Source organism: Peromyscus eremicus, chromosome 9 (assembly GCF_949786415.1).
Source record: "Peromyscus eremicus chromosome 9, PerEre_H2_v1, whole genome shotgun sequence".
Classification (NCBI taxonomy): domain Eukaryota; kingdom Metazoa; phylum Chordata; class Mammalia; order Rodentia; family Cricetidae; genus Peromyscus; species Peromyscus eremicus.
In genome coordinates this window covers 88,980,170-89,000,286 of record NC_081425.1, presented here as the reverse complement: position 1 = coordinate 89,000,286, position 20,117 = coordinate 88,980,170, and the positions used below count along the sequence as shown (strand labels likewise).

At 41.3% G+C, this 20,117-nt stretch overlaps 1 protein-coding gene, 1 long non-coding RNA gene and 1 other non-coding gene across 6 annotated transcripts in view; 1 reads left to right on the top strand and 2 right to left on the bottom strand.

The window, feature by feature from the left end:
- LOC131919654 (disks large homolog 5-like) overlaps positions 1 to 20,117 on the bottom strand; it is a 406,205-nt gene that overhangs the window by 61,851 nt on the left and 324,237 nt on the right. The window lies entirely within an intron of this gene.
- Positions 2,120 to 9,039, top strand: LOC131919668 (uncharacterized). Of its 3 annotated transcripts, XR_009381345.1 has the most exons (5): positions 2,120 to 2,361; positions 3,634 to 3,794; positions 6,075 to 6,228; positions 6,816 to 6,956; positions 8,221 to 9,038. It is a non-coding gene; the product is annotated as an uncharacterized LOC131919668 (long non-coding RNA). The 3 variants fall into 3 exon arrangements; XR_009381347.1 differs by lacking the exon at positions 6,816 to 6,956 and having other exon boundaries at positions 8,221 to 9,039; XR_009381346.1 differs by lacking the exons at positions 6,075 to 6,228; positions 6,816 to 6,956 and having other exon boundaries at positions 8,221 to 9,013.
- On the bottom strand, positions 19,655 to 19,777 carry LOC131920206 (small nucleolar RNA SNORA40). The gene has a single exon (XR_009381553.1). It is a non-coding gene; the product is annotated as a small nucleolar RNA SNORA40 (small nucleolar RNA).

Below are 20,117 nucleotides of genomic sequence, written 5' to 3'. Positions count from 1 at the left end.
GTTTGTAAACCTCCCTCTGGCTGCTTTATAAAACTGGAGAAGTAGTTCCCTCTTCAGTGACAAGCTACTTTTGTGGAGGTGCCAGGGGATTGGGAAAATAAAGATTATAGCTGGAGTCATTAGGACCACTTCTGGTACCTGGATGCTGTGCTGGAGAAGACACAGTCTTGCCTGATGCCCATTCTCTACCTGAAAGGCATCACGGGCCTCAAAAGTCCTCAGAGAGCACAGGTGAGCAGCAGTCCCAGCATCCCCTGCAGCCTTCCTGCCCTCCATCTCATTTCAGCTCACTGAGGGGGCAGGATCTGGTTGAACTCAGTGCTCCATCTGTGTCTAGCTGGTGACACTTTATCTCTTATCCTTCTGCTATGATAATGGAGAGGCTCCTGGAAAGGGCACCTTGGCTGCAGGTCAGTTTGGTGTGAGATAGTTAGCAGGGAGGTGAGGACTGTAAGGTGTGACATTAGCAATTACTTCCCCAGACAGTCTCTAGTATCTTGGAGAGCTCTGGCATCATCTCTGATATTACCAGTGCTGTGCAGGTACCAATGACCCTTGGGGCATTTGTCCAGTGCCTATGTGTTTCAACCAAAGACATGTTGAAAAGACTGAGCTGGCTACTAGAGAGAGAGAATGGAAAGCACAGAGATACCAGAGAGACACCAAAGGAAGGTGGGCTTTGGTCTCAGTGTAAAACAGCAAGAAATCAATGTTCTAGGGGAAGGCACTGTGATTCCTCGACAGGGGTTTGGGAGCTTCCTGGAGGAGTTGGACTTGACATGGACCTCCCAGGAAAAGGGCTCAGCAGCTCCTCTGGGAAGTAATGGGCCTATCCTTCTTTGGGTTCCTAAAGAGTAGACCCAGAGGCAAGGATTTCTGATGTTTAGTTTGGCACAGCCAGGAGCTTACAGACTGCTGTGCTGGAGGTCTTCTGCTTTCCCTTGGAGTGAAGAAGGAATCAGGGGAGCTATTTTAGTACCATCACTGATCTTCATCCCCACTCCATTCCTTTAAGAATTGTTGCACTAAAAACAGGGAGAGGGAAACTGCCCTGGCAAAGCCTGAGGTTCTCATACTTTATATCACAACCACTAGCAGGGCAGGAGTCACCAAGCATTGCTGTCTGCCAGTGAGTCCTAAGGTGTCTGAGGTCCCAGCTGCATGAGTGGCACCCAGATCTCCAGTGTAGCCTGAGAGCTTTTAGAGGCAGTGTATTAGGACAGAGACAGTCCCTTTCCTGACAGCACAGGTGAGGAAGTGTTGGTGAATCTGATGACTAAGTTTTGTCCTGCATGACATTTCCATCAATATGAAGGTCTGAAGCATCCAGGAAGTGACTTGGGCACAGCCCCCCCCCATTCCCTAAGTGCTTGTGGATAGTACCAGTTTTCCTCTGGCTCTGACAAAAGAGGACTGAAGACTCTGAAGCCAAGTTGCATTCTGTACAACTGTGAATCAGCCCAAGGAGATTGTTTTGTGCAGGGAGTCAGAAGAAGCAGCTGACCTCTGAGACACCCCCTACCTATAAAGCGGTGGGTGAATTGAAAGCCACGGAGTGGGGTGAAACTCCACTGGGCTTTTAGATCCTGCTAGGGCAGAGTCTCATCTTCCAGTCACTTCCTGAATGTGTATACTTCTGTGTGTCAGGTTTGCCTGAGATGAAGCACTGTGTAGGGCAGGTCCTGTCCCTTGGCTTTTGGAATCGGGTATTTCTGAGAGAGCTAACCTTGGCTAATATGGCTTGTCAGTGTAATACACCATCTAAAAGGACACAGTACACCTCATGTCACTCATTTGTTCTGGGGTCCAACAAGTACACTTCCTAACCTCATTTCCTAGAAACTTTTATTTCTCATCTAATTGATCAGAGATCTTAGGAAGGGAAGAGCCATTCCCTGGGCTGTTTTTGAAAAGTGAGTCTTGAACTCTCTACAGATAAGTAATGAAAAGGTTCTAATGAGGCAGAGAGAGATCTCTGGTTTTGTGAGGAGGAGGTGCAGAATGGCATCCCCTGTGTCCATGGGAATGCTCCTGGAAAGAGCAACTATTGGTTAATTAGGGAAGAGCTCAATGGCACGTAGATGAAGGCTGTTGGCAGTGACCCTAACAGTACCTTCCCTGAACATTCTATTCTACCCTGGAGAGCCCTGAGCATCCTCTTGATGTCACCACTGTTGAGGCAACACCAACTGCCATTTGGGGCATTTGTACAGTGCCTCTGGGATTCACAAAGACATATTGGTGAGACTGAGAAAGCTACTTGGGAGAGAGAATGGACAGCCTAGAGAAGAGAGAGAGGCAGAAGGAAGCTGGTCATCTGTCTCAGGATAAAACATCAAGAAATAAATGTTCCAGGGGAAGGTACAGTGAGTTTTGTGTAGGGAATGGGGAGCTTCCTGGAGGAGGTAGGACTTGAGCTGGGCCTTCAGTAATGGGGCTCAGCTGCTGGGATACTTTGGGAAACAATGGGGCTATGCTGCTTCTCTAGGTTCCTAAATAGCAGACACAGAGGATTTCTGGGGTTAGTTTGACAGAGATCCAGAAATTATCAAATCTGCAGCTACTGTGCTGGGGGAGTTCCTTAATTTCATTCAGAGTGGAAACAGGGCATCAAGAGGCACAGAATGATAGATGAGCAATCCCTGTCAGGATAGAATGTTACTGAAATTCACCCTCAGCAGATTCCTTTATGTTCTATGGATATCTGATGCTATTAACAGGTAGATTAACTCCCTTGGGCATTCACCAAGGTTCCAGCCATTCAATTCCTCTTGGTAGTAGACACAGATGGTCAAGGCTTGGTGGTACTAAGCACTATGGACTCCAGGATTTCCTGTACCACATCAGATATGAACTGAGGTTGTACTCCAAACCAGCATGGCTTCCAGGGCCCATGGGACTGCAGTGGGTGTTGAGGCACATATCTAGCCATTGTGGTGGGGGACCCAGATGTGGCTTATGTGCCCCAGCTTGAAGATAGCTGCCCTGTTCTTTCAGAGCTACTAAGGTTCCAAGCACTTCTTCCCCAGGCCTCTACTTGGTACTTAGTGTAAGTATTACAACTTTAGGGGGAAGGCTTCCCCAACAGAAGTGTTACAGCTCTGGCCGAGCAGGCAAAGTTTCCCCAGTACAAATTTAACAGCTCTGCTCTGGTAGGGGGAGGTTTCCCAATGCAAGTGTTACAGCTCTACTCTGAAAGGTATCATGGATATCAGGAGACAAGAAATACCACAAAGTCACACCACACAACATAACTCAAACAAGATAATTATTGAGATGGAAACCCCAAGAAGGTGGCTCATCTGCTTTGGTGAAAAGCCACAGGGAACTGAGCAGAAGGCAGTCTATACAAGGGGTTTCTTGGGAGTGTGGAGCTTTCCAGTTTGGCCTGGATTTGATGAGGCTTTTGTGAACTGATTAGGGGGCAAGCTCAGAGATTGATAAGATTCTTATTCCTGGAACTGGTCATGGGCTTGGAATCAAGTCAAGGTCAAAATATTCTTTCCATGGCCCTGATCTCAGGGCCTTCATGGTCAAGTTCTTTCCTTGGCCCTTTTACCCTAAACTTAGCATTACCTCTCTTTGCCCTATGACATTCAATTATGTAAATACTCTTTTTTAATCTACCTCCAGGAATGACTGGAAAGGCATCATTTCAACTCAACCCTCACTGAGCAGGATCTGGAGATGAACAAGGTGGAGAAACTGACCATTCAGCTACAGATGATGACCTGTTAGAGGAATGAACTGCATTGAATCTTGGACCATTATACTAATAATGATTTGAACAGCAGGTAGTCATTATGCCTAGTTCTCTGTTGACTGACTTGAAGCCACTGTGTTCAGCCCAGCTTTCCTTAGGGACAGGAGGATGACCTCTTTGGTGTCCTCATGCACAAACTAACTTTGCTGAGTGCATCTGAGAGGCAGAACTTGATGCCTAGGTGGGAGTGAGATGGGGACACAGGCTGTTCTGCTTCATGAAGAACAGAGCCTGTGGCCTGAATCGTAGTCTGGGTATAGGGGCAGTAGTGTGTGATTGCTCATCATGCATTTCAAGATGTCTTGACAGGTGTTGGCTTGCAAGAAATGCAGGGTGTTGTGAGTTTATGTTGAGTCTTTGTACTTGACCAGTAGGTGATTGTGTGCTGATGGTTCTTGGTAGAGTGTCTCATAGGAAGGATGGTGGGTGTTAGGATAGTAAAGGGGGAATTATAGGAGAGAGTGAAAAAGAAAAAGGACACACCAAAGGTAACAAGGTCAAAGCCATACTGTGGATGCAATGAGAGTGAATGTGATTTGTATTATGTGTCCTTAAACACAATGGTGATATCCAAGCTGTGGTTCTGTCTAGGTAAGTGTGCCCCTCAGCTGATGAGTCAGTGAGAAAGAAATAGGCTGAGATGTCCTTGAAGACAGACAGTCTTGCAACAGGACAGTTTTTAAAAGAATGGGTAATTTAATTCTCAGTTTGGACAGTGGTTAAGAGGATTAAGGAGCTTGTGTCGAGGTTTAGTGTTTATGTACAAGAATGTTGGTAGTCTGTTGAGGATTCCCTTTGCTTCAGTGTCAGAAATGATGAACTCCTTTTATGAACACCAGTGTGTGGTTGTGTGTCAGTGTGTGTGTGTGTGTGTGTGTGTGTGTGTGTGTGTGTGTGTGTGTAGATGAGAGGACCAATTCAGGGAGTTGCTTCTTTCCTTCTACCATTTATGTTCTGGATTTTGAACTTAGGACATCATGTTGGGAGGCAGGCCTATTTAGCCAATTGTGTCTACATTTATTTCTTTTTTAATTACAAGCTTCATGAAAATTGGTAGAGGCTATAATTTTTAAGCATATGGGGAAACTTCTAACACCTGAAACAGTGTGAAATCATGCCAAACATATAGGGTTATGATTTGGTTCAGTCATTAGAAAATTTACCACTTGTTTGTAAGGAAGCAAGCTTGAGTATCGGGAAGCAACATAAGAACTGATATTCATGCTAGGGTGCATCTGTGTCTGAAGGAGTCTACTGAGAGACTGGAGATGAAGATAGGAAATCCCTGGAAGTTCCCCCAGAGAGCTAGCCTGGGGGTCACATACAAGAACAAGCTGGAAATCTCACACAACCAACACATAGAGGCACAAACACATACATAGACACACACACACACATGTACATACATACACACACACAACATTAGACATCACTGAACTCATGATTTTGGGGTGAGTTAGCTGCTGAAAAGACTGGGAGCAAAGGAAAGGCTAGGTTCAAGGCTCTCTTGGGCTTTCATTCAACAGTGACCCTTTCTACATGATTCTGAAGAGTACGTTCAAAGGCCAGTGTACCAGATCCTCAGCAGTAGTGAATTTCAAAGTGGAAGATAAAATGAAGCTGTCGTCTTGGAGTTTACTAACAACAGCTCCTGGAATCTGGATCTCTTTTTTTTTTAATTTTTTTTTAATTTTTATTTTGCAATACAATTCAGTTCTACATATCAGCCACAGATTCCCTTGTTCTCCCCCCTCCCGTCCCCCTCACCTTCCCCCCCAGCCCGCCCCCGATTCCAATCTCCTCCAGGGCAAAGCCTTCCCCACAGACTGAGATCAACCTGGTGGACTCAGTCCAGGTAGGTCCAGTCCCCTCCTCCCAGGCCGAGCCAAGGGACCCTGCATAGGCCCCAGGTTTCAAACAGCCGACTCATGCAATGAGTACAGGACCCGGTGCCACTGCCTGGAGGCCTCCCAAACAGATCAGGCCAATCAACTGTCTCACCCACTCAGAGGGCCTGATCCAGTTGGTGACCCCTCAGCCTCTTAACTGTACTCACGAAGGCCTGGTACTGAAGGAAATTATTGTCCTCCTGTAAATTTTGGGACAGGTTTTGAGTTACAAGGACTCAGCATTACACAAAAATGCAGGTTGAACACAAAAACAGCCAGGTGGTGGTTTCAGCATTTATTTGTCAATGGATTATTTAAAAAGTAGTTTGAAAATACAAAAAAATGTGGTGGCTTCTGGGATGCTAGAGAGGGATGCTTGGAGGCAGAAATCAATTTCATGGTCTACCAAACCAACCTCTTAGGAGAGAACATCAGTCTCAATGAAATGCCAACACACTGTCATGAACGAGTCAAGGCTGTGTTGCTTTAAGAGCAAGGAGGAAAGATGAAATGGGAATATTAACTACATGAGCATGTAGATAGAAAACCATCCATTACTACAGTCATCAGAACAAGGTACGTAGAAGAACTACCTCTCACCCTCTCCCTGTGTGTACATGGTGGGGTGTTGTTGTTTTAATCAGGGGCTAAACTCTCCCCACGTCTTCAACATGAGAAAAAGTTGTAAGGAAAGCAGTCACCAATCATAATCAACTCTTGAAGCACAAATGTTTTGAAAATTCCTAATGTAAGGTACATCAGGAAGTCATAATAAGGATCCAGAATATTTAGTAAATGATTTGTCATATGAATGTTAAAAGGATTTTCACATTTCATAGTAAAGCGATACCTGAAAAATGGCCAAACTGACAGCTGAAGTAAACCAAACATTAACGTTGTCATTTTCATAGTTAGAATTTTCTATAATTGTTATACAGTTTTCATTTACCTTTAGAAGTGGACAACATTACCAAACAGAAGTCTTTATCCAGGTAAGAATATAGTTTAAAAATGCAGGAAGTAATTGGTGAATCCCAAGACAAGGAAGTAATAGTGTTGAGTGTACCTTGAGGCAGAAACAATACAATGTGCTCAATGCCTGCTGTGACTTAGAGTCACCACAGCCAGTTTGTAAAGTATCTATGTTATTATAACCCCTTTAGAACTAATTAGACAACTGCTGTCCTGAGAGCTGGATTGTTTGGCCCCATGGTCCTGGATCTGAAGTGCATCTCCTGCCCCTCTGCACAGATTGATTTGGGACATTGTTTGTTTACCGGCCTCAAGTAAATTCTGAGTGAACAGTAAGTCCTTGCAGGTAGTGGTGGCTGAATAAGAAAATGACCTGGAAACAATAGTGAGAGGAATACTAAGTGCAGTATTCTCCCACAAGAGAAGATGTCTGGTGTTTGACCAAGGATATTTGCAGACATAAACACACATTAGAGTGATTTTAAAACATGATGGTGATAATACACCTAAATACATTTTAATGGGTCCAGTTAGTTATTTCAGCAATCAGGGAATCTCCCAGGTGCCTTTATCTTCAGCTTCAAAGCAGGTAAAGTTTATCTGCCCTTGGACACTCCTATTTTAGGATCATAAATGAGAGCATCTCCTCTATTTCTGTCTTTGCTTCTGTATTTAGAATAACAAGAAGTTGTGGAAATTTAGACATGTGTAATCTGTTCATCAAAATTTACATTGTGAAAAAGTGGCACTGTGGTTTTTATATGATTCCACTAAATGTATGTTTAAAAGTCTTCATCTAGTTAAACAGTATGTGTTTCCCCATGCCATTAGTTCTGGAAGTGAAGATTCAAGTACCATATATTAAAATTTTAATTTCTTTTTTTTACATTATAAAATAATATACACTTACATGTCATCTATGTATATATTCTAACATTTGCCCCATTAGAAGGGTTTAATTAGATACATGCATATGCATATTAAAGGTATTTGAAAGCTGTGAGTTGATAAAGGTTAGGATATCTGATTGTGTAACCTAGAGTCCTAGCATGAGGGTGTGCATGAATTATAAGTTGCATTTTAATAATTTTTGAATGTGAATAAATGGACAAATGAGTTTCTGTAAACAAGTTTTGCAGGTACTATGATATAGATAACACTAGTAATTCAATCAGTGTTTATTTATAAAAGGAAAATATAAGGGAAAATAATGTGCATTTTTACTTCCCAACCTTGGAAGAAGAGAAAGATTGATGAAGGGGGCTATTAATATTAATAATCACCTTATACAGATTTAGAATTGTTAAAACATAGTGAATCAATTTTAGTCTAAATGACAACAGCAAGGCCAAGATTTTTAGCTCATGACTTTCTCTTATTCTAGCTACCATTTTATACTTCTTGATATCCTAGTAATTTGAGAATAGATAAGCATATTTGAAGATATTTCATTGTTAATTTTTAGTTTCTACTGTTTGCATGTCAATGCCCTGTGACTACTAAAGAATATATAGATTTGAAATCATGCACCCCAAAACTAAAATATTAATTTCAGAACCAAACCAAAAAAGTCAATCCTCACCCTTTCCATTGCAGAACATATCTAAAGACCCAGAAATGAAGATAAATGACAGAGAATATATTTCTGTGGACAAGAAACTGTGTCTGTTTCTTGATCAAACTACATCACAGTATTTATATCGATCGGAGCCAGCTCGCCAGAAGAGGTTAAAGAGGAGGGTTCGAAAACTTTTTGGAAGTCCGGAAGTTAATGTTTGTCCTCAGGGAGAGCCTCTACCTAATACCTCTGAAGAGCAAACACCCCGAAAGGTAATCCCCACTGACTTGAAAAGTAACATATTTGTTTGGGAGGGGAAAGCTGCATCTGTGTGCCCATGTCTGCAGTATTGCAGATGGTGTCAGAAAAGAGGAGTCCAGCCTCAAACGTATCCTGTCCCTCCTTCACACCCTCACTTCCAGGGACACTCTTGCCAGTCACCATCTATGGCCTAAGTGAAAATAAGTTAGATCATAGAAATAAAAACTCAAAAGTAAACATGCTTTTAACACAAGTCAGGAGAACTCATCAAAACAGAGAGAATAAACAATTAGACTCCTGGAGTAATTACAGTCAACATGAAAGTGAGCAAAATGCTTGTGTTTTTGGAGACTTGTTCATTTTATGTGGATGAATGTTTTATCTGCATTCTGTCTGTGCACCATGTGTGTGCCCACTGCCCACAGAGGTCAGAAGAGGACATCAGATCTCCTGGAACTGGACTTACAGATGGTTGTCAGCTCCCATGTGGGTGCTGTGAATCGATCCCGGGTCTTCTGCAAAAACAACAAGTATTCTCAAGGCTGAGCCACTCTTCCAGCTCCCAGAATGAATGCTGGAGATGCAAATGATTAGAGTGCAAGCCAAGATATTACAAGTGGAAATAAGTAGCCAGTCTCAGGATGCTTGCTAAGTTCCTGGGCCCAGGCATCATCAGCTTGCTAGTTTTACAACTGAAATCCAGAGATTATGTAGGTGGTAAGAACAGCAATAAGGAGGCTGGACATGCTAATCCCAGCACTCAGGAAACATGGTGGGTCTTTGGGAGTTCAAGTAAACCCTGGTCTCAGTTTATTTGGGAGATGGGGGAAGACAACGTACATGTATGTCATTGCAGAAGTGTGGGGGTCAAAGGATAATTTTTGAGAGTCAATTCTCTCCTCCCATCTTGTCAGTCTCAGGGGTCAAATTCAGGTTGTCAATCTTCCTGGCAAGTGCCTTTATCCACTTAGCCATCTCACTAGCCTTCTGATACACTTTGACTAAAAATATTTTCACACTAACACACAGGGGCTTGGTGCTCATGTGCTTTAACAATGGGTTCCGACTTTGGGAGATTGTTTAACCTTTAGAACATGGACTAGCTAGCAGAAGAATGTTGCCTCTGATGGGTCTTTTTTTCTTATTTTTTTAAATTTTATTATTTAATTTTAGTTTACATATCAGCCACGAATTCCCCTGTCCTCCCTCCTCCTGCGACCCCCACCCTCCCTCCAGTCCACCCCCATTCCCATCTTCTCCAGGGCAAGGACTCCCCTGGGGATTCTGCTCAGCCTGGTAGATTCAGTTGACGCAGGTCCAGTCCGCTCCTCCCTTCACCCAGGCTGAGCAAAGTGTCCCAGCATAGGACCCAGGTTCCAAACAGCCAGCTCATGCACTAAGGACAGGTTCTGTTCCCACTGCCTGGGGGCCTTCAAAACAGTTCAAGCTAATCAACTGTCTCACTTAAATAGAGGGCCTGATCCAGTTTCATGGGAGCTCCTCAGCTATTGGTTCATAGTTCATGTGTTTCCATTCGTTTGGCTATTTGTCCCTGTGCTTTTTCCAATCATGGTCTCAACAATTCTCGCTCATACAATCCCTCCTATCTCTCGCCAATTGGACTCCCAGAGCTCTGCCTGGGGCCTGGCCATGGATTTCTGCATCTGTTTCCATCAGTCATTGGATGAGAGTTCTACCATGACAGTTAAGGTATTTGGCCATCCGATCACCAGAGTAGGTCAGTTCAGGCTTTCTCTCGACCATTGCCAGTAGTCTATTGTGGAGGTATCTTTGTGGATTTCTGGGGGGTCTCTCTAGCACTTTGCTTCTTCCTATTCCCATGGGGTCTTCATTTATCATGGTATCTCTTTCCTTGTTCTCCCTCTCTGTTCTTGATCCATCTGGGATCTCCCACTCCCCTAAGATTTCTTTCCCCCAACCCTTGTCCTTCATTACCCCCGCCCTCATCCAGTTTGCTCATGTAGATCTCATCCATTTCTATGTTGTTGCGTGATCCCTGTGTCTTTCTTAGCATCCTCTTTACTAAGTAGCCTTCCTGGAGTTGTGAGTAGCAATCTAGTCATCCTTTGTTTTACATCTTGTTTCCACTATGATTGAGTACATACCATGTTTGTCTTTCTGAGTCTGGGTTACCTCACTCAGGATTATTTTTTCTAGATCCATCCATTTGCCTGCTAACCTCATGATGTCATTGTTTTTCTCTGCTGAGTAGTATTCCATTGTGTATATGTACTACATTTTAAGTATCTATTCTTCAGTTGAAGGACATCCAGGTTGTTTCCAGGTTCTGGCTATTACAAACAATGCTGCTATGAACATAGCTGAGCAAGTGCCCTTGTGGTATGATTGAGCATTCCTTGGTTATACGCCCAAGAGGGGTATAGCTAGGTCTTCAGGGAGATTGATTCCCAATTTTCTAAGAAAGCGCCATATTGATTTCCAAAGTGGTTATACAAGCTTGCATTCCCACCAACATTGGAGGAGAGTTCCCCTAACTCCACATCCTCTCCAGCATAAGGTGTCTTCAGTGTTTTTGATTTTAGCCATTCTGATGGGTGTAAGGTGGTATCTCAGAGTCATTTTGATTTGCATTTCCCTGATGATTAGGGATGTTGAGCAATTCCTTAAATGTCTTTCAGCCATTTGAGCTTCCTCTGTTGAGAATTCTCTGTTTAGTTCTATAGCCCATTTCTTAATTGGACTGTTGGGCATTTTGATGTCTAATTTCTTGAGTTCCTTATATATTCTGGATATCAGTCCTTTGTCAGATGTGGGCTTGGTGAAGACCTTTTTCCATTCTGTAGGCTGTCACTTTGCCATGTTGGCCGTATCATTTGCTCTACAAAAGCTTCTCAGTTTCAAGAGGTCCCATTGATTGATTGTTTCTCTCAGTGTCTGTGCTACTGGTGTTATATTTAGGAAGTGATCTCCTATGCCAATGCGTTCAAGACTACTTCCCACTTTCTCTTCTAGCAGGTTCAGAGTAGCTGATTTATGTTGAGGTCTTTGATCCACTTGGACTTAAGTTTTGTGCACGGTGACAGATATGGATCTATTTGCAGCCTTATATGTTGACATCCAGTTATGCCAGTACCATTTGTTGAAGATGCTTTCTTTTTTCCATTGTACAGTTTTGGCTTCTTTGTCAAAAATTATATGTTCATAGGTGTGCAGATTAATGTCAGGGTCTTCAATTCCATTGGTCCACATGTCAGTTTTTATGCCAGTACCAGTCTGTTTTTATTACTGTAGCTCTATATTAGAGCTTGAAGTCAGGGATTATGATGCCTCCAGAGGTGGTTGTATTGTACAGGATTCTTTTGGCTATCCTGAGTTTTTTGTTTTTCCATATGAAGTTGAGTATTGTTTTTTCCAGGTCTGTGAAGAATTGTGTTGGTATTTTGATGGGGATTGCATTGAATCTGTAGATTGCTTTTGGTAAGATTGCCATTTTTACTATGTTAATTCTGCCTATGCATGAGCATGGGAAATCTTTCCATTTTCTGACATCTTCAATTTCTTTTTTCAGGGACTTAAAGTTCTTGTCATACAGGTTCTTCACTTGCTTAGTTAGAGTTACCCCAAGGTATTTTATATTATTTGTGGCTATTGTAAAGGGTGATGTATCTCTGATTTCCTTCTCAGCCTGTTTGTCAATTGTATATAGGGGGGCTACTGATTTTTTTGAGCTTATCTTTTATCCTGCTATGTTGCGGAAGGTGTTTATAAGCTGTATGAGTTCCTTGGTCAAATTTTTGGGTCATTCATGAATACTATCACGTCATCTGAATAGAGCGAAAGCTTGACTTCTTCCTCTCCAATTTGTATCCCCTTGATCTCCTTATGTTTTCTTATTGCTCTGGCTAGAACTTCAAGTACTATATTGAATAAGTATGAGGAGAGTGGACAGCCTTGCCTCGTTCCTGATTTAAGTGGAATTGCTTTGAGTTTCTCTCCATTTACTTTGATGTTGGCTGTTGGCTTGCTGTAAATTGATTTTATTATATTTAGGTATGTTCCTTGTATTCCTGATCTCTCTAGAATCTTTATCATGAAGGGGTGTTGGATATTCTCAAAGGTTTTTTCAGCATTCAATTAGATGATCTAGTGGGTTTTTTCTTTGAGTTTGTTTATATGGTGTATTACATTGACATATTTTTCATATGTTGAACCATTCTTACATCCCTGGGATGAAGCCTACTTGGTCATGGTGGATAATTGTTTTGATGTGTTCTTGGAGTCTGTTTGCCAGTATTTTATTGAGTATTATTGTATCAATGTTCATGAGGGAGATCAGTTGTAGTTCTCTTTCTTTGTTTCATCTTTGTTTGGCTTAGGAATCAGAGTAATTGTAGCATCATAGAAGGATTTTGGTAATGTTCCTTCTGATTCTGTTGTGTGGAACAATTTAAAGAGTATTGGTATTATCTCTTCTTTGAAGATCTGGTAGAAATCTGTGCTGAAACCATGTGGTCCTGGGCTTTTTTTGGTTGAGGGAATTTTAATGACTGATTCCATTTCCTTAGGAGTTATTGGACTATTTAAATAGTTTATCTGGTCTTGATTTAACATAGGTATTTGGTACCTATCCAGAAAATTATTCATTTCTTTTAGATTTTCCAGTTTTGTGGAGTAGAGGTTTTTGAAGTATGACCTGATGATTTTCTGGATTTCCTCAGTGTTAGTTGTTATCTCTCCATTTTCTTTTCTGATTTTGTTGATTTGGATGCTCTCTCTCTCTGTCTTTTGGTTAGTTTGGATAAGGGCTTGTCTATCTTGTTGATTTTCTCAAAGAACCACCAACTCTTTGTTTCATTAATTCTTTGTATTGTTCTCTTTGTTTCTATTTTATTGATTTCAGCTCTCACTTTGATTATTTCCTGGCGTCTATTCTTCCTTGGTACCATTGCTTCCTCTTGTTCTAGAGCTTTCAGGTGTGCTGTTAAGTCACTAGTGTGAGATTTCTCCAACTTCTTTATGTGGGCATTTAGTGCTATGAATTTCCCTCTTAGCACTGCTTTCATAGTGTCCCATAGGTTTGGGTATGTGGTGTCTTCATTTTCGTTGATCTCTAGGAAGTCTTTAATTTCTTTATTTCTTCCTTAACCTATTGGTGATTCAGTTGAGTATTATTCAGTTTCCATGAGACTGTAGGTTTTCTGTAGTTGTTGTTGTTGTTGAAATCTAACTTTAAACCATGGTGGTCTGATAGAACACAGGAGGATATTCCAATTGTTTTGTATCTGTTGAGATTTGTTTTGTGGCCAAGTATATGGTCGATTTTAGAGAAGGTTCCATGGGGTGCTGAGAAGAAGGTATATTCTTTTTTGTTAGGATGGAATGTTCTGTAGATATTGATTAAGTCCATTTGAGTCATAACATCAGTTAAGTCCTTCATTTCTCTATTAAGTTTTGATTTGGGAGATCTGTCCAGTAGTAAAAGTGGAGTGTTAAAGTCTCCCACTATTAATGTGTGGGGCTTTATATGTGGCTCAAGCTTTAGTAATGTTTCTTTTACATATGTGCGTGTCCTTGTGTTTGGGGCATAAATGTTCAGAATTGAAACTTTATCTTGGTGGGACTTTCCTGTGATGAGTATGTAATGCCCTTCTTGATCTCTTTTGATTGATTTTAGTTTGAAGTCTATTTTGCTGGATATTAGCATGGCTACACCCACTTGTTTCTTAAGTTTGATTGGAAAATGGACTGTTTGATTGGAAAGTGTTTTCCCAGCCTTTTATTCTGAGGTAGTGTCTATCTTTGAAATTGAGGTGTGTTTCTTGTATGCAGCAGAAAGATGGGTCCTGCTTTCATATCCATTCTGTAAGCCTGTGTCTTTTTATAGGTGAATTAAGTCCATTGACATTAAGGGATATTAATGACCAGTGATTGTTAATTCCTGTTATTTTTTGGTGGTAATGTGTGTATACTTCTCTTCCTTGGGGTTTACTGTTGTGGTGTTACCTATTGTCTGTGTTTTTGAGGGTGTATCTGACTTCCTTAGGTTGGAATTTTCCTCCTAGTGCTTTCTGTAGGGCTGGGTTTGTGGATAAGTATTGTTTAAACTGGCTTTGTCTTAGAATGTCTTGTTCACTTCGTCTATGATGATTGAAAGTTTTGCTGGGTATATTAGTCTGGGCTGGCATCCATGGCCTCTTAGTGTCTGCATTGCATCTGTCCAGGTCCTTCTGGCTTTCAAAGTTTCCATTGAGAAATCGGGTGTTATTCTGATGGGTTTGCCTTTATAAGTCACTTGTCCTTTTTCCTTTGCTGCTCTTCATATTCTTTCTTTATTCTGTACGTTTAGTTGTTTAATTATTATGTGGCGAGGGGACTTTTTTGGGGGGGTCTAGTCTGTTTGGTGTTCTATAGGCTTCTTGTATCTTCGTAGGCATTTCCTTCTTTAAGTTGGGAAAGTTTTCTTCTATGATCTTATTGAATATATTTTCTGTGCCTTTGAGTTGGTATTCTTCTCATTCCTCTATCCCTATTATTCTTAGGTTTGGTCTTTTCATGGTGTCCCAAATTTCTTGGACATTTCGTGTCATGACTTTGTTGGCTTTAGTGTTTTCTTTGACTGATGAATCTATTTCTTCTACCGTATCTTCAACGCCAGAGATCCTCTCTTCCATCTCTTTTATTCTGTTGGTTATACTTGCATCTGAAGTTCCTGTTCATTTACTCAGATTTTCTATTTCCAGCATTCCCTCTGTTTGTGTCTTCTTCATTTTTTCTATTTCCCTTTTCAGGTCTTGGACTGTTTCCTTCATCTGTTTCATTGCTTTTTGATGATTTTCTTTCAGGGATTTATTGTTTTCTTCCATTTTATTTGTCCTTTCCTCTAGTTGTTTACAGCATTCTTCCCATTTTTTGTTTGTCTGTTCCTCAATTTCATTTGTGATTTCTTCTATATAAGCCTCTACTGCAGATGTAACCAACCTTTTTATTAAATAAGAAACACAGAACCAATGCAAAGAAGAAAGCCAAGAGGTTAGAGCTAAGAGCTAAAACCTTACCCTTCCTCCTGTGGTGGTCCTACCTCTCTGAATCAAAGCTACCCCTGTGTTAAAGTCTTTATATAGAGTTCCTGTTCTGCCTTCTCATTGGTTGTAAACCCAACCACATGACCGCCTCATCACGGACTATCTGTATATGCTTCCAGGTATTTTATGATTGGTATTGAAATTAAAGGCATGTGTATCCAATACTGGCTGTATCCCTGAACACACAGAGACTTACCTAGCTCTGCCTACCAAGTGCTGGGATTACAAGTGTACGCCACCACTGCCCTGCTTTCCTATGGCTTGCTAATAGCTCTGACCCCCAGGCAACTTTATTTATTAACATACAAATAACATTTTAATACAAATAAAATATCACCATACTCTACCTTCTTTATGGTGTTATTCATAAGGTTGCTTTCTTCTGCTTCTTCCATTTTGTGATGTTCAGGTCTAGCTGTTGGAGGAGGGCTAGGTTCTGGTGATGCTGTACTGCTCTTCATTTTGTTGTATGTACTTCTGCCTTGACGTCTACCCATCTCCTTGTGGATTCATTCTTGGTCTTATCAGCACTCTTGGTCCAGACAGAGCTGTCAGATTCAGGAAGCCTCTCTCTCTTGTCCAGATGGGAGCTCCAGGGCAAGGATAGGAGCTTTTGTCCAGATGGGAGGTCTGGGGCAGTACGGGAGCTGGGGGCTGGTCTCTAAGTCTCAGGAAGTGGCTGGGATCTCGGGCAGATGGGTGTGGGGCCAGGGTGTGGAGATTGCAGGGTCTGCCAGGGGTTTTGGAGAAGGAGAACCTTCCCAGTGGGTGTGTAGGGGATCCTGCCTGATGGCCAGAACCTGGAGCCAAGTTGGGCAGATCTTCCCTGGAATGGTTGGTGCCCAGGGATGGGATCTAGGGGCAGACCTCTTTGGGTCTGACCCCAAGCACTCACCTCTTGTCCAGATGGGAGGTCCATTTAAAAAACTTTATCAGCCATTTGGTTTACATATTTTGGGAACTATCTGTTTAGTTCCATTGCTGTGGATATCGCTCTGTATGCTATGAATGTGTTGCTCTGATTGGTTAATAAGTAAAGTGCTGATCGGCCAGGCAGGACGTATATGTGGGACAAGCAGAGAATTGTGGGAAGGGTCAGGAGTCACCAGCCAGACACAGAGAAAGCAAGATGTAAAGATACTGATAAGCCACAAGCCACATGGCAAGGTATAGATTTATAGAAATGGGTTAATTTTAGTGTAAGATCTAGCTAGCAAGAAGCCTGAGCCACTAGGCCAAACAGTCTGAGTGGCTGCAGGAGCCTGGTGGACACAGGAAAACTTCTGGCTACATTTCATGCCCCATTTTTTAAATTTGGTTGCCTAGTTTTGTTGTTGTCATTGTTTATTTACTATTTATTTATTTGTTTATTTATTTATTTATTTTTAGACACAGTTTCTCTGTGTAACAGCCCTGGCTATCCTGGAACTTGTTTTGTACACCAGGCTGAACTTGAACTCACTGAGATCTACCTGCCTCTGCCTCCCATATGCTAGGATTAAAGCCGTGTGCCACCATGGTCCAGTTGGGTTCCTCTTTTGCTTGATGTTTGTTTTTCTAGTTAGTTAGTTAGTTAGTTAGTTAGTTAGTTAGTTTTAATATTCTAGGCAGCAGCCTTCTGTCAACTGTATAGCTAGATTTTTCCCATTCTGTAGCCTGCCTCTTTCTTCAATGATGGTGTCCTTTGCTGTACAGAAGCTTTTCAGTTTCATATGGTCAGTGTTGGAATACTTTCCTAGTATGAGACAGTGGGTTTGAGTCCAACACTTAAAAAGTTCTTGCACTTCATTTACCCTATAATCATATTCCCATTAAAGCATATAGTGCTAGCAGGTAGGTTATACATTACTCTCAAACATAGTACATGCCTTCCTTTATTCTCTTGCCTTAAGCGTGCACATCACTTGGTAGATTTATTACTATATTTGCAATCCAAATCAATCATATCTTAACTTTCCTTCATAAACCATTGCATGTTTATTTCTTACTAGTATTTTACCTAAAATTTATATATGAAATATTTTATAAGACATATATTCTTTACATATTAACTATAGAACTTTGTTTTGTTTGTTTTTTTGAGGCAGGGTTTTTCTGTAGCTTTGGCTGTCCTGGAACTTGCTCTACAGACTGTGCTGGCCTCAAACTCACAGATATCCACCTGCCTCTGCCTCCCAAGTGCTGGGATTAATGTCATGGGCCACCACCCCCTGGCATAAAACTTTTTTAAAGGACTAGAGATATAGCTCAGAATTTTTTTCCTTTTTTTAAACTTACTGTTTTTATTATTAAATTTCTATTTGATTGGTGGTGGCACACGCCTTTAATTCCAGCATTCAGGAGGCCGAGCCAGGCAGATCTCTGTGAGTCTGAGGCCAGCTTGGTCTACAGAGCAAGATCCAGAACAGGCACCAAAACTACACAGAGAAACCCTGTCTCAAAAAAACACACACAAAAAAACAAATTTTTTATTCATTTTACATACCAACCACAGATTCTCTTCTCTTCTCTCCTCCCCTCCCCCCAGCCTCCTCACCAACACACCACCCCATTCTCTCTTCCAAAAAGGTAAGGCCTCACATGGGAAGTCAGCAAAGCCTGGTACATTCATTTAAGTCAGGTCCAAGCACCTCCCCCTGCATCAAGGCTGTGCAAGGTGTCTCACCATAGGTAATGGGCTCCAAAAAGCCAGCTCATGCACCAAGGATGGATCCTGATCCTATTGCCAGGGGGCCTCTTAAGAAGACCAAGCTACACAACTGTCTTGCTTATGTAGAGGGCCTAGTCTAGTCCCATGGAGGCTTCATAGCTTTTGGTCTAAAGTTCATGAGTTCCCACTAGCTTGGTTTGGTTGTCTCTGTAGTTTTCCCCATCATGATCTTGATGCCCCTTGCTCAGGGAATCCCTTCCCTCTCTTCAACTGGACTCCTGGAGCTCAACCTGGTGCTGGACTGTGGTCTCTGCATCTGTTTCCATCAGTTACTGGATGAAGGCTCTATGATGACAGGGTGTTTGCCAATCTGATTACTGAGGTAAGCCAGTTCAGGCACCCTCTCCACTATTGCTAGTAGTCTAAGCTGGGGTCATCCTTGTGGATTCCTGGGAACTTCCCTAGCACCCGATTTCTCACTATGCCCATGATATCTCCCTCTATCTTTCATTGCTCTCCCACTCCATCCCTGTTCCAGCTTGACCATCCTGTTTCCCTATGTTCTCATCTCCCATCCCCTATCCTTTATCATTCCCCCAACCCCAGTTTACTCATCAAGATATCCTCTGTTTCCCCTTCCCAAGGTGATCCATGCATTCCTCTGAGGGTCTCCCTGTTTCCTACCTTCTCTGGAGCTGTGGGTTGTAGTCTGGTTATCATTTACATCTAGTATCCACTTATAAGTGAGTACATACCATGTTTGGCTTTCTGAGTCTAGGTTATCTCACTCAGGATGGTATTTTCTAGTTTTATCCACAGCCGTGTGGCAAAACACAGATGAATAGAAATAGGTTCATTTAAGTTGAAAGAGCTAACTAGCAAGAAGCCTGAGCCATAGATCAAACAGTTTGAATTAATATTAAGCCTTGAACAGGTTATTTGTGAATAAGTGGGCAGGAGAGAATAGTCCCTATACAGCAGAACTATAGTTCTGGTTTTCTTAATTTCTTTTTTTTTTTTAATGTTCAAATGGTGTGGATCAAATCCTCTTTATTATTTTTTTCTGAGATAAAACTTTTGCTTTATTTTTCTATTTTCTTTACTCCAAAGAAAACCCATTTCATTGTAGAGAGTTAAAAAAATACACAGAAGTAGAGAAAACATTTTAACGAAATCTAAGCCTTCTGATTATTGTCAATAATCATCAGCTTGACAATCTTATTTCATATTGTTTTCAAAAAATTTCAGATATGAAATTTATCTATAAATATTTCAGCCTTAATCTATTACACAAATATGTGTATATTTACAAAAACAACCGTATTAACAGTATCACACACACAATAGCTAATAATGAAATAACATCATACCTAAAATTAACTGAAGTCACTTTAATGTCAATATTTTCAAATTCCTAAAATACTGGTATTTAATATTATCGACTACACAGCATTAAATATTCTTTTTAAAAATTTAAAAATTTTATTTGTGTTATCAACTGTCTTCTTATGCAAATAAAACTCATGCTGAACACTGAATTCAGAATTGCCAAAGAGGATTTTTTTTGTACTTGCCTTTAAGTTTTTGATCACAAGTTCAGCAAAGTCTCACACAAATACTCTCAGTATTCTTGATTGCTTCATTTTTTTAAATTATAATTCTGATCTAAATTGAAATTAGCTATATGTCTCTTAGGACTCTTTTAATTAAATATGTGCCCCTTCTGTCTTTTTTCAATATGGCGCTTTCTTAGAAAATTGGGAATCCATCTCCCCCAAGATCCAGCTATACCACTCTTGGGCATATACCCAAGGAATGCTCAACCACACCACAAGAGCACTTGTTCAGCTATGTTCATATCAGCATTGTTTGTAATAGCCAGAACATGGAAACAACCTAGATGCCCTTCAACTGAAGAATGGATAAACAAAATGTGGTACATATACACAATGGAATACTA